This window comes from Danio rerio, chromosome 25 (genome assembly GCF_049306965.1).
Source record: "Danio rerio strain Tuebingen ecotype United States chromosome 25, GRCz12tu, whole genome shotgun sequence".
NCBI classification, from domain to species: Eukaryota; Metazoa; Chordata; class Actinopteri; order Cypriniformes; family Danionidae; genus Danio; species Danio rerio.
The window spans coordinates 34,599,212-34,612,897 of NC_133200.1; the positions used below are offsets into that span (position 1 = coordinate 34,599,212).

General features: G+C 42.0%; 1 protein-coding gene across 50 annotated transcripts in view; it reads left to right on the plus strand.

The window, feature by feature from the left end:
* The window catches only part of tjp1b (tight junction protein 1b), a 200,638-nt gene that overhangs the window by 108,749 nt on the left and 78,203 nt on the right, over nt 1-13,686 (plus strand). The window lies entirely within an intron of this gene.

Genomic DNA, 13,686 nt, shown 5'->3' on the forward strand with positions numbered 1-13,686 from the left:
TGTGTGTGTGTGTGTGTGTGTGTGTGTGTGTGTGTGTGTGTGTGTGTGTGTGTGTGTGTGTGTGTGTGTGTGTGTGTGTGTGTGTGTGTGTGTGTGTGTGTGTGTGTGTGTGTGTGTGTGTGTGTGTGTGTGTGTGTGTGTGTGTGTGTGTGTGTGTGTGTGTGTGTGTATGCGCGAAGTATCTTAGTTGGGGCGTGTGCGCTAGACATACCTTAAGAGCGGTGGAGGTGAGTTGCGCGCGACATACCTAAAGAGTGGTGGGAGTGAGTTGCGCGCGACATACCTAAAGAGCGGTGGGAGTGAGTTGCGCGCGACGTACCTGAAGAGCGGTTGGGGTGAATTGCGCAGGACGTACCTGGAGAGCAATGGGAGTGAGTTGTGAGTTAATAATTCTGACTTCAACTGTATATACATATGTATCCTGAGCTCCTGTATTCACTAAGCATGTGTGTTTGCAATAAAGCTCATTAAGACTCTAATTCTGATAATTACCCCAAAGCATAAACATTTCTATCTTAAACCACCATCTCGAAAGCATACCAGCACCTGCCCTCAAAGAAGCCAGTTGTATAATGAAGACCTCCAGCAATGCATTTCCATGCTCTGCCTTGACGATGACATTTACCTGCAGCCTTCATAGCCGACAGAGTACTAGAGGGAATTTGGATTGTTGTCCCCCTTTGTGGCGCTGAAAGGGTTAAGACCGATACAGCACTTTCTACTGCAGATGGATCTGTGCTCCTACTGAGCAGAGCAGTTGTACAGCGAAGCACTGCTGCAGCTCCGTACACTCACTCTTACAGTACTCCAGCCAACATTGGGGATTTACCTCAGCGAAGTAAAGCAAGAATAAAAGACGATTCAGACAGACTGACGCAACTTTACTGGAAGTGTGAGGAGTACTTTTTAAAAAGCGTCCGAGCTGCTCGGGAAATCAATGCAGTCTGTGGACGCAGCTCATCTGTTTTCCAAAGTGATTGAGCATTAACTTGCTGTTCTTGGCTGGCCGGGCACCGCTTCATGCATCAGGGCAGGCTTGGGACTCTCTTTTTTTGTTTGTACCTCTCTCTCCCTCCCTTCCCCCTTCTCTCTGCACTATCTTCCTCCCTCCCCCGCCGCGTGCCGATTGAATCGGGGATCTCGCTGTGATCAGGCAGCTTCAGTATGAGGGGCTGGAGCCTTGCCGGAGTGCACACGGGTCTGCAGGACCCTGCTTTTGTACAACACATGTGACTGACGAAGGTTACAGACATGCTTCTGGTTCTTCTGAGGTGATCTAACAGCTGTAAGTAACATTTCTTCTCAGCGGTTGAATTTCTTGTTTGGATCCAAGTTTGTGTCTGAAATGCAACAAATCAGACCCTTCAGCAGTGGCGTGTTTTAGTTTCTCACCAGTTCTGCTGAGTACAACAAGTGCTTCAACAGTTGCGCGAACCGTTAGCGATTAGTTTTCATTTGGCTGCAGTAATCGCTGTGCCTTTAGCGGCGTAAATCTGCAGTGCCGATGACGTTGCTGTAGTGCGTATGTGCAGGATGTCGCTTCGTCCTCTGGGGACCACCTCCCCTTACTGTGAGCTTTCCTGCTTCTTGGTTTGAAGAGCAGGATCACATGCTCCTGGATTGGGGCTTTTAGCCATCGTCAGCACTTTGAGATCCATCTTTCTCCATTTCTGAAGTCATCAATTCCTACGTGCTGAGGACAGTGCCGGATTCAATGGTTATGCATGTGTGTGTGTGTTTCAGACAGACATTGGGATGTTTAGCCACCCTCCTCATCTTCTTTTGGCTTCCAGTCAACATACGCAATGTTCTCTGGGAGCATTTGTTTGCTCTGTCCTATGCAGCTTCTTGCCCTGTCTTGCTGAGGTAACACTTAACCCCTGTTTGTTTGTTACTTTAAAAAAGTGGGTTGCCAGTCACTGATCCTGATTTGAAATCAAAACTGAGTTGATTTAGTTTTCAAAAACGGTGTTTCCAGTTATGCTGGTCACAGTTGATTAGCCTTATTATTTTATGAGAACTGATAATACCCTTGTACAGTCGTAAGCAGTGTTGGGGGTAACGTGTAACGTTACGTAATATCATTACTTTAGCAAAGTAACAAGTAATGCATTACTTTTAAAAAGAAGTCATAGTATTTGAGTTAGTTTTAAAAAAAAGTGTAATGCGAGTTTAAGCATGGGATGATAACCGTTTTCAATGTATACCGTGGATTGGAAAAGTCAAAGTTTTAAAACCGTCAAAGTTTTTTGCAATACCGTTTTTAAGGTATGTGCACTGTTTTTTTTCCTTTTTTAACATTTTTTTTTTTTTAGTTTTTAAGAACAACAGTATCTCCAGCACAAAAGATATCCAAAGATGACGTTTTAATTTATAAAAAAATCTGTTTTTGAAATAAAAGAAGTAAGCAGAAGCCACTGATTCACATGATTATTTAGCCTGACATGTTTACTGCTCCAAAATATTTAAAATGTTTCTCAAAATAAAATATATTTTGTAAAAAGTAGTTGTTTTTTTAACAGACGTTTAAAAAGAATATATTTTATAGTAATCTTGATACCGTAAAACTGTGATATTTTTATCCAAGGTTATCATACTGTCAGAATTTTATACCAACTCATGCCTATGAGTTACATTTTACCTTCTTAATTGGCTTTTACAAACTATACAAATGACCTTAGTCAGGTTGAATCGCACACTCAATGACGTGAAGAGATCAAACCTCAGCCAAGTAAGGAAATGTAACACAAAAGTAACTCAAAGTAATATAATGCATTACTTTCCATAAGAAGTTACTAAGTAACATAATTAGCTACTTTTTTTGGGAGTTACTCAATATTGTAATGCTGATTTATACTTCTGTGCCAAGCGCACACGTGTACTACGGCGTGACCTACGCACACCTCTTAAAAAATGTAACTACATGTCCCAACGACACATAGTGCAAGCTCTGTGATTAGTCTGCTTCGTAGCACTAACGACGAGTGTGGGCGGGACCGAGAGCCGAGCAAGCTCGAGGGAGCGAGTGTTTACAAGTGTGGAGTCCCGTGAAGGAGCTCCGGATGGACAGTTTTGTTTTGTGTATACCTCATGGTTATAGTTGTTGCACATCTGCCGGTTCCTGCCTCAAAATGAGCGAGTTTTAGCCACTTGTACATTTAAGGAAGTGTTCAGAAAAAACAAAACACCAGTGAAGAAACTCGACACAAAGGAACATTAACACCTCACTGGCATTTCGGAAGTGTTACTGCAAAGCAACAGCAACAGGGTGCAGAAGTATGAAGGCACAGCTATGCACGTTGCATGCTCCGTAGGTCATGCCGATCACTTGACGCAGAAGTATAAACCAGGCTTTACTTGTAAAAATAACTTTCTCCAGCACTGGTCATGATGGTCTGCAGTGCTCTGATGTAATTTCCCTCTATGTTTCTGCTTGTTAGTTACACCATGTGGTGGATACATGTAAAATAATATATTGTAGAAAACAGCTTCAGTTCATTTTATAGTAGCCAGTAACCTGCTGATGTCAACTGTTTGCTATTCTTATTGGAAGTCAATATAAATAATGTTAAATCCCACCAAAAATGGACAAAAACAAACATTTGCAGACTTAAAAAATAGGGGTGTCAAAATTAATTGTTTCTTTGGTGCACCGCGATGCCGACGCGGACAATAAGGTATCGGTTCAGTAATAATCATAACCGGTTATTATGTACTGACGTCATTTATCTCCTATGCGCTCTGTCGTGAGGGAGGTGAGCGCGAGTATTTACAACACTCAGGCAACGCAGGGCCGGCTCGTGGCATAGGCACCATAGGCAAATGCTAAGGGTGCTGTATATCCAGGGGGGCGCCAGAAATGAGCGCGGTTCAGTTGGTTTTGTTTTCGATATTCCTGACACACATTCAGTTATAGACGGCAATAACTCAAAAACCTCTTACCCTAAAAAGATCTAAAGTGTGTTTCCTACAAAAAGACAAAGCTGGTTATGTTTCACAGCTGTCTTTCTTTTTTTTCGCTCAACATTACGAGCACTGCTCCGTTTAAGCCCTCGCAATATGTGTTTAGCCGGGAGAGCTCGCGCTGAGAGGAACTCTCAGTAAGGGACCGTCGGAAAAGTGCTTATTTTTTTATTTTTTTTATTTTATTTTTTTTTCTGCTCCACTCAGTGCGAGCTCTCCATGTTGCGAGGGCTTAAGTGTGTGTGTGTGTGTGTGTGTGTTTGTTTCTTTGGTGCTGTCTATGTTTGTGTATGTGTTTGAATGAGAGACCGTGTGGTTCTGTGTGTTTATACAGACAGCTTGTTATAGCCTCCCCCCTAAAATATAACACAGTATATGGAAAGCATCGTCAATGCACTGTGATGCTCTGAGATATCGAATTGAACCGAATTGAAGGCTTGATAATCGTAACCGAACCGTGAGACCAGTATAGGTTCACACCTCTATTAAAAAAATAGTGAAAACCTATAAGTGAATGGTCATATTAACTGATACTGATGTAATTCCAAATTATTGTGCAATTCTTTCTTGTATCCTGACTGCTGTTTTCTTTTTGTAGCACAGAGAGGGAAAATAGGTCATTTCTCTCCAACTTTCTGAATCAAAGCTCCTCTTTCTTGACTGGCCAGCATACAGTAGTATCTAATTTGGTCTCAGTGTGATACCACTGTTCAGTTCTGGATTAGCTCCATCTCATCTCAGACCTGCACAAACACTTGCACAACTATGTAGGAATAAATATTTTATTGTCAACACTGTGAGCCGAACTAATCCAGCTGAACGCCTCCCCTGAATGTCACGTTTTATGTCATCTGTATCGTAGCCTCGCTAGTTCCCTGCATCTGAACCCGATGGCGACAACAAGAAGGTTATTTTTAGTTCCTCCCTCTTACTCCCTCTGTTTCGCTCTCACAACTTCACTCTCCTGTGGTGAGGGATAATGTGCTGCATATCCAGATTCCCTGCCTCTCAGTTCACGCTAGCATATTAATGACTCTTAACAGTTAGGACAAGCTTGACACTAGCTATTCACGATGCCTCAGTTATACAGGACAAGCAGGCGGCTTGGTGATGAGCAGCGAATCACTAACACAACCATCACATTTCCACTCTAATGATGCAGATATCTTCTTCAGTTTTAATGGGGTATCTCAGGTATGAGCATTACCTCAGAAGAAGTCTCTAGAGCCTGGCTATTAGAAGACCTGGCGCATGGATTCTTTGCATGCAGCTTGCAAGCCAATTATCCTAGACCTGAGTTTTATTGTCCTCCCTGTCGGATCGGCCCTGTCCAGTTGTCGTTACTTGAAAAGCACAGATAGGTACACCATCTGTGCATCTTCCTATAATTGACTTTTTCCACCTCTGTCAGAATTGATAACCTCTTCCACCCCCTTAAAACCAGTTCTGTATCATTAATTAGAAATGGCTTGGGTAACTTCCTGTTGGAATAGTTTGGCCCTGGCCACTCGTTACGGCTGTGTTCAGCTGTCCGATCCATCTGTGAGAGGGTCCATAGCTGCCCGTGCTTCCAGACCTCCAACAGTATATTGCATTGGCTGCCAGTCAAGGGCAAGATTGTTTCTGCAGTATGAAGATTTGATTGACCAGTGCGTGGGTGAGTGTGCTGGTATTTCTGGGAATGCAATATTTAGCATGATGATGTGCAAACAGTGGATACATTTATCCAGAGAAACTTGGACCATTACTTACAACATCCTTGGAGGAAATAGGTTAGTGTAAGATTTCTCGTAGAAACCCCCTGTGTGGTTTAAAAGCAACCATCTATGCCCTTTTTGGTTGGATATTTCAGCTGCTGAAATTGTATAGGAGACAGTTTTTTTGTTCTTCTGATATGTCCAATCCTGTTCCTGAAGGACCACTTTCTTGCTCGGTTAGCTCTAGACTTAAAAAAAGAAAATGCACAGTCTGGCTAACCAAAGTCTTCAAGCAACTTTAGAAATTTCCAGGCAGGTGTAGTTAAAACTGCACTTAACCTTATGGTATCAGCCCTCCAGGTGCAGGTTTGGACAATTACTTAATTTGAAACAAAGCATTCATTTGTATAATAAGCGGTTGACTTGTACACTACACTTTAGTGTAGAGGTCTGCATTCCCATGGCTGTACTACAGGAGCCGCAGAACCCGACCAGATTTCTGCAGCCCAGCAATTCATTTCCGAATAAATCGGAATCGTGCGTGTGCGTATGAATGAGAGACAGAGCGTGATGCCTATGTGTGTTGTCACTTGCTTGGTGCTTGTGTGTGTGTGTGTGTGTGTGTGTGTGTGTGTGTTTATACAGACAGCTTGTTATAAGCTGTCTGGACTCTGTATAGCTGGGTGGTTTTCGGTTTTCTTGTTTTGTTTGGCGGGTAGGAAACGGCGTGGGCAGCGGGACAACAAATGCTAAATATAAGCGGTAGCGGTCGGGTTCGAGCTTAAAACCTGGCGGGAGCGGGATTCAAAATTTAGTCCGGCGCAGATCTCTACTTTAGTGTTTACTAAGGCCCTGTTTACGCTAATATGTTTTAGTTTAAAATGCACAGGTTTTGCTACAGTTATGCCATCTGTCCACACAATGCTAGAGTTTTCGAGTGCAGAAAATGGAGCGTTTTGGAACTGCTCGGGAGGCCGTTTTCATTCTAAAATGCTGCTGCTCTGTGTCAGTGTAGATGGAGGAAAATGGAGACGGAGTTGCAGACATTCACCTATTTGATATGAGCTTTTTTTTCTCTATTTTAAGTAGCCTACACACAGTTCAGTCTTGCATCCTCTCCTTGTAAGTTCAGACTTCGCAAGTTTGATATGGAAAACAAATTCCCGAGGACACATCGAGTACATTTGCAAAGGGAACAGTGTACTTTATAACCTCATTCACATCACACTGGCTACGTTGTTTCACTTTCTCAACAATAAAATTAATACATGACATATGGAACTGACTATTTTCATTTTAATATTAGCAACTTAACAAATACTAAATATGTTGAGGTGTTGTGTAGCTGCATATTTATTTACCATCATCTTCATGCATACTTATAACAAAACGTAGCCTTATAACCAAACTGGCTCCTTTCATTTTTAGTGAAAATATGAAACACACCCTCTCTTTCACTGAATATTAGTTTTAATAACTAATTATAAAAGTATAATGTATAATAAGTTTATACTTTATAGGAATTAAAGCCAAGCAGTCAGTCAAATGTGCAGAATCAGTGTCCACCGTTACATTTATTAATATATGAAGGTATCAGCCAAAACACATTACCTGAGAACAAGTAATAGATTCAAAAGACCCAAGTCGGGGAATATGTCATTAGATAGAGACAAGATGAATTAAATATCATGTTTAACAAATATACGAAGATGAGATCCAGCAGAAGATCCTTAATCAACAGTCCAACGTGCACAGCTCTTATATGGATAGATGTGCTCAAAGCATGCTGCAGTGCATGTCAGAGTGTGTGTGTGGTCACATGATGTGCGTTTTCAGCTGTGTAATGTAGACAGAGAGTTGTTCAGAAATGCTGGATGAAACGCTAGTGTGGAGGCGGATTGTTTTCATTCTAAAATGCTGTTTCAAAACTAAAAAATAGGGCCTAAGACAATGCTCTAAAACACCTTACTTGCAATTCAAATTTGTGTCATCTTCTAGGTATGGCTAGTTTCATAACCTTGCCATCATGACTTTCCTCAGACGAGCACTTCGCTACTTGAGAGGCTTGATAAATGATGCAATGAAGTTTTATCTTTAGCGTGGGAATCTCTTGATTGAGGAAATCTGTCAAAATGAATCTGTAGCCCTCTGGGCTCTCATACGTTATACAGCAGCATCAGGACAGTCGTTACAATGATTCCCATCACCCAGGAATCCTTTTATGACACGTATGACACCAGGGTTTGATTGCAGCCTGTAGGCATCCTGAAACTCATGACATGTTTTATTTTTGACAGTACTTGGAGTAATGGGGAGTGATGGTTGACTGTGCTCATTACGTACTTGCCAATTGTTTTAGTGAGAAATGGGATGGGACTTTACAAGCAGAAGCCAGTTCTGATGTAGCATGTTTTGATTTATCCAGAGCAATTTGTAACGCTATTTGAAAGGACAGTCTTGTCCGTGAACCTTCAGTTACATGCTAATTGCAGCGAAGGAGGAGAGCGTTAGACTAGCAGTTTATTTAAATGTACATGTTATGAACCCCCTTTTTTTTTATCAACACAAAATAATGAATCTATGAGGGGAACGCAACATGAGGAGTACACATGAACTAAGCTGTCTAAATTAACAAATTTATTACAACCAAAACAATCAAACAAATCATGTCACAACTAAGTAAGAATGAATAAAGAATCAAAAAATCACGTTCTCCAACAAATATAAACACTAACGTAAGGCTAAACAACCCAGCAATTAACAAATCAGATCAAAGTAAGACTAAAGGAAAACAAAACAGTACATAAAAGAAAATAAAAGAAGCTTGATGGCTGGCTGTGAAGTCTCCTCTTCCTCCGCTCAATGTTGGTCCATATTTATAGCCAATTTGCAACAAGCGCAACTTGTGGAGCAAAGGCGGACTCTAGGAAACAAACAGAGAGTGACATCATGACACACACGCAAGCACAAACACAAGCAGGCAACAGCCGTAACAGTACACTTTACAACCCAGGAGTCAACTTTATCAAATGAAATGAGTGGATTTAACTCAAAATGTACCGAAAGTTAATTCTACTAATTTAAAAAGAGTTTTGAACTCAGTGTTGAAGGTATTAAGTTAATTAAAAACCTCATTACTTCAACCTAAATGGAGTAAGTTCACAGTACTCATATAGTTTAGTTTAACTCAAATGGTTTGTAGCAATCGGTTTCCTCAAACAGTTTAATTTGCCTTAACTAATTGGTTTGAGTTCTCTTCAATTACAGGGGTTTATTATGCTCAAAATGCTTTGTTTACTCGAATGAATTAAGTTCACAGTACTCATTAGGATTAGTTTTTGAACTTAAATGGTTTGTTGCAATCTGTTTCCTCAAATGGTTTGAATTACCTTCACTTTTTGGGTTTTACAGTGTATAGTATGACATTAGTATTTGATTTGGTTCAACAAGTCAACTTTAAAGTTATGTAACCGTTAAAAGTTTCCACCTGTATGCTGTATAGTTTTGCTTTGGTGTAACTCCACAAAGTATCTTGTTTTGGTTCACTTATAACACGTCCTATAATAATCATGTGTTCAGTATTTTGTTTAGTTTTATTGTGTATAAATTTATATTTTATATTGTATATTTGTAGACTCCATTAGATTGAATTCATTTTTCTTAGTTCCTACAACTAAATCTTTTTTTATAGTTTCTTATACTGTGAGGGACCGAGCCAGCACGTACAGTAAGGGGCATACAAAAAAGAAGATTTTCAAAAATAATTATTTTTAATAAAGTCAAAAAGGTTCACAAAAAGTTCAAAAATAAATTAATTAAATAATTAAATCAATTGAAAGAACAAAAAACTAAACAAGGAAAACAAACTGAGTTCAAACCAAACAAATCATGTCTAAACCAAAAACAGAACTCCATGAAATGACAAGACAGACCACATTTATAGCACAGGGACTAGTCCACATTAAACAAGAAGGGGGAGACAAAAACATACAATTTACAAATACAATAAACTAAGCCAAACATCTAAATACAAATCTAAATATAAAGTTAAATAAATTATAAATAAGGCAAAACTAAATATAAATCTGAATAAACAAACATTGCAAATCATTATTGAACCTAAACTAAACATGAGCTCTCCCTCCAAGCCATTAAGCCAATGGTATCGGCAGGCGGAACCAAAAGACGGCATCTCGCGGCACGTCGGACCTTTACTTGGGCGGACCACACCCGGAAACTCTGTTCCTCGTCGGCACTGCAGCACGGTAACTTAAACTCAAAAGAAAACTAAATTAACAAAACATACAGTACAGATAACCGATTTTGTGTGCACCCAAAATAGTAATAAATGTACTGTGGAAAATAAAGAAAGGTAATGAGAAACTGAAAGTGTATGAGTCTTATTTAAATCAGATATGAATGAAACGAAAATGTATAAACACAATAACTGAACTGTGACCAATAAATAATCTTAAATGAATAAGTATAACGTGTGTGTGTGTGTGTGTGTGTGTGTGTGTGTATGCCTCACTCTCAATGTGTGGCCACCACACTGGCCATCACATACTCCCTCCCTTCGGGAATGTCACTGGCACATCGGGACAAGTAGTCAGCCGTAAGGTTTTCTTTGCCAGGGACATGTCTGATAATAAACCGGAAGGGCTGCATGGCCAGGTACCAGCGGGTAATACGACTGTTGGTATCTTTCATTTCTTGAAGCCATTGTAGAGCTTTATGATCAGTCTCCAGTATAAACTCCCGGCCTAGCAGATAATACTTTAAAGAGTCCAATGCCCACTTCACAGCCAAGCATTCCTTTTCCACAATGGAATAGCGAACTTCCCTGGGGACGAGCTTTCGACTCAAGAAGGCCACGGGGCGTCGAGTGTCAGGGCTGCCCTGTAGCAATACAGCTCCCAGGCCTCGATCTGAAGCATCAGTTTGCAAAACAAAGGGTTGGTGGAAATCAGGGTTATGCAAGACAGAATCTTTACTCAAGGCCTTTCTGAGATCTTGGAAAGCTGCAACAGTTTCTTGGGTCCACTTCAGCTGATTGGGACTCCTTGAACCAACCATGTCAGTCAATACTGCAGCCCGCCCAGAAAAGTTGGGAATAAATCTGTGATAAAACCCAGCCATACCCAAAAAGGACCTTAACTCCTTACGAGTTTGTGGCTGTGGACACCTTTCAATGGCCCGTACCTTCTCCACCTGGGGTCGGAGCACCCCTTTACCGATAACAAACCCCAAGTACTCTGTCTCTGCCTTTGCAATGGTACACTTTTGGGGGTTAACTGTCAGGCCGGCTGCCTGAAGGCGTTGCAGAACTTCCTGGAGATGCTGCAGATGTTGCTGCCATGTGTCACTGTACACCACAATATCATCCAGATAAGCAGCTGTAAATGGTAGTCCTCGCAGTACCTGGTCCATTAGTCTTTGGAAGCTGGCCGGTGCCCCATGCAGTCCAAAGGCTAGAACCTTAAAATGGAATAGGCCCCAGGGTGTTTTAAACGCAGTGAGTTCTCTGGACTGTGGTGTCAACGGAATCTGCCAATAACCTTTTGAAAGATCAATGGTGGTTAGAAACTTTGAGGTGCCCAGTCGATCAGTGAGATCACTGATTCGTGGAGTAGGGTAAGCATCAAACTTGGTCACGGAGTTGAGGTAACGAAAGTCTATACAAAACCTTATTGACCCATCCTTTTTCGGAACAAGGACCACAGGGTGGCACCACTCGCTTTTAGAGGGCTCTATAATTCCCAGCCTCAGCATCAGATCCACCTCCTCTTTCAGCGCTTCTTGGAGACGTTCAGGGACCCTGTAACTCATTCTTCGAACTACAGCATCGGGTTTCAACTCAATATTATGTTCAATCAAGGTGGTAAAGCCAGGGTATTCTGAGAAGACTTCTGGTAAACAAATTTCTCTCACCTCATGCTGTTGCTGTGAGGACAGGTGACTCAGATCCACATCTCCTAGAGCTGACTGAGGCAGAAATACTTCAGAATCATCCTCCTCTTTGACTTGCCGGATCATCAAGCTGTGGCTAGATTCAGGAGGACGAGGAAACCATTCTTTAAGCAAATTTATATGCAGAGTACGTGTAGAATGAGCATGGTCAAATAGAGCAACTTCATAGGTGGTAGGACCTAGTTTCCTTTTAATTTCATACGGCCCCTGCCATTTTGCAAGCAGCTTACTTTCATGACTGGGCAACATCACGAGTACCTTCTGACCGGGCTTAAACTGCCGCTCCCGAGCAGATTGATCGTACCAGGTTTTCTGGCGTGTTTGAGCTTCTGCCAAATGAGACTGAGCTAGTGCAGACATCTTTTGCAAACGTTCCCTCATCTGAATCACATAGGATGCCACATTAGTTTCATCATTTCTCTGTGGGTTTCCCTCCCAAACTTCTCGGAGTAATGCTAAGGGACCTTTGACTTCATGACCATAAAGCAACTCAAACGGGGAAAATCCAGTGGAGGCTTGTGGCACTTCCCTGTAGGCAAACAGAAGATATGGGAGCCATTGATCCCAATCAGTGCCAGACTCACCAACAAACTTGCGTAGCATCTGCTTTAACGTCTGGTTAAATCTTTCGGTTAACCCATCTGTCTGGGGATGATAAGGAGTGGTTCTCAAACTCTTGATGCCCAGCAACCTATAGACCTGCTTCAGAAGATTCGACATAAAATTAGTCCCTTGATCGGTTAAAATTTCACTTGGAAAGCCAACTCTGGAGAACAGTTGCACTAGACAGGTAGCCACGTACTTGGCCTTAACTGACCTTAAGGGAAACACTTCAGGATACCTAGTGGCATAGTCAGTCACTACAAGCATAAATCGGTTACCCGAACGACTTTTCTCCACTGGTCCAACTATGTCCATTCCCAGTCTTTCGAATGGAGTGCCTATGAGTGGCAGTGGTTGGAGAGGGACCCGCCTTGGGCAGTCAGAGGACACTTTTTGACATTCAGAGCAGGTTTTACAGTACTGGGCTACTTCTGAGTTCAGACCAGGCCAATAGAAGTGTTTTCTGATCCGGGCGATGGTTTTACGTTTCCCCAGGTGGCCAGCCCAAGGAATCGAGTGACCCAGAGTAAGGATAACTTCACGGACACACTGTGGTACCACCAGTTGTGTCACTTGTCCCATCTGACGATATAGTAGACCCTGGTACATACAAAATCTTTCCTTTGTCTCTCCATCAACAGTTTTTCCATCCTCCTGCTTTGCTCTCTCCAGATAAGGAACAAGACTGGCATCCTCTTGTTGCATCTGCACAATGTTGACCGGCAGCTTAAATTTGGGTGAGAATTCAGCAAACTTATCAACTGGCATTACGGAAGCATTATATTGGATTTTCTCAAACCGTTTCTGTCGTCTGGATTTCCTAGGTTTAGTTGAGCCATCGATTTCTGCATCAAAGAATGGTAGCGTAGCAAGCAACTCTTTACTTTCGTCTCTCTTATGGCTCTGGGCTCGAGTAACAACCATGTTACAGGTGGATGGTGGCTGCAATAAGTCCCACAGTACTGGCAGGTCATGCCCCAAGACTACAGGGAAAGGTAGGTTGTCAGCTACACCGACCTCCAAGAAGTAAGTCTGACCTCTCACCTTCAGATAGACCTCTGCGGTGGGTAGCAGCTTTTCGTCACCATGCACACAGCGGACAGCCTTCAGGTTGGTATAGCGAAGGAGGGCTGGAGAAATGCACTTCATGTGTACCAAAGTCTGATCACTCCCGGTATCAACCAAAGCAATCATTTCCTTCCCATTAATCGCAACAGTGGTGCTTGCTGGTGAGCGTTCAGCTTTAGGGGCTGGCTTTGCAAGATGCCTGGGCACATAACACAGGTGAGTATTCTTGATTACATTTCTAGGGCACATGGGCTTGGTATGACCTTCTTGATTACATAGGTAACATATTGGCATTTTCCTATAATTCTTAGGAGCATTGACAAATGCAGGCCCTCCTCCAGGAGGCTTACCAGCACCAGGGAAGTTTCTCATAGACTGCTGGGGA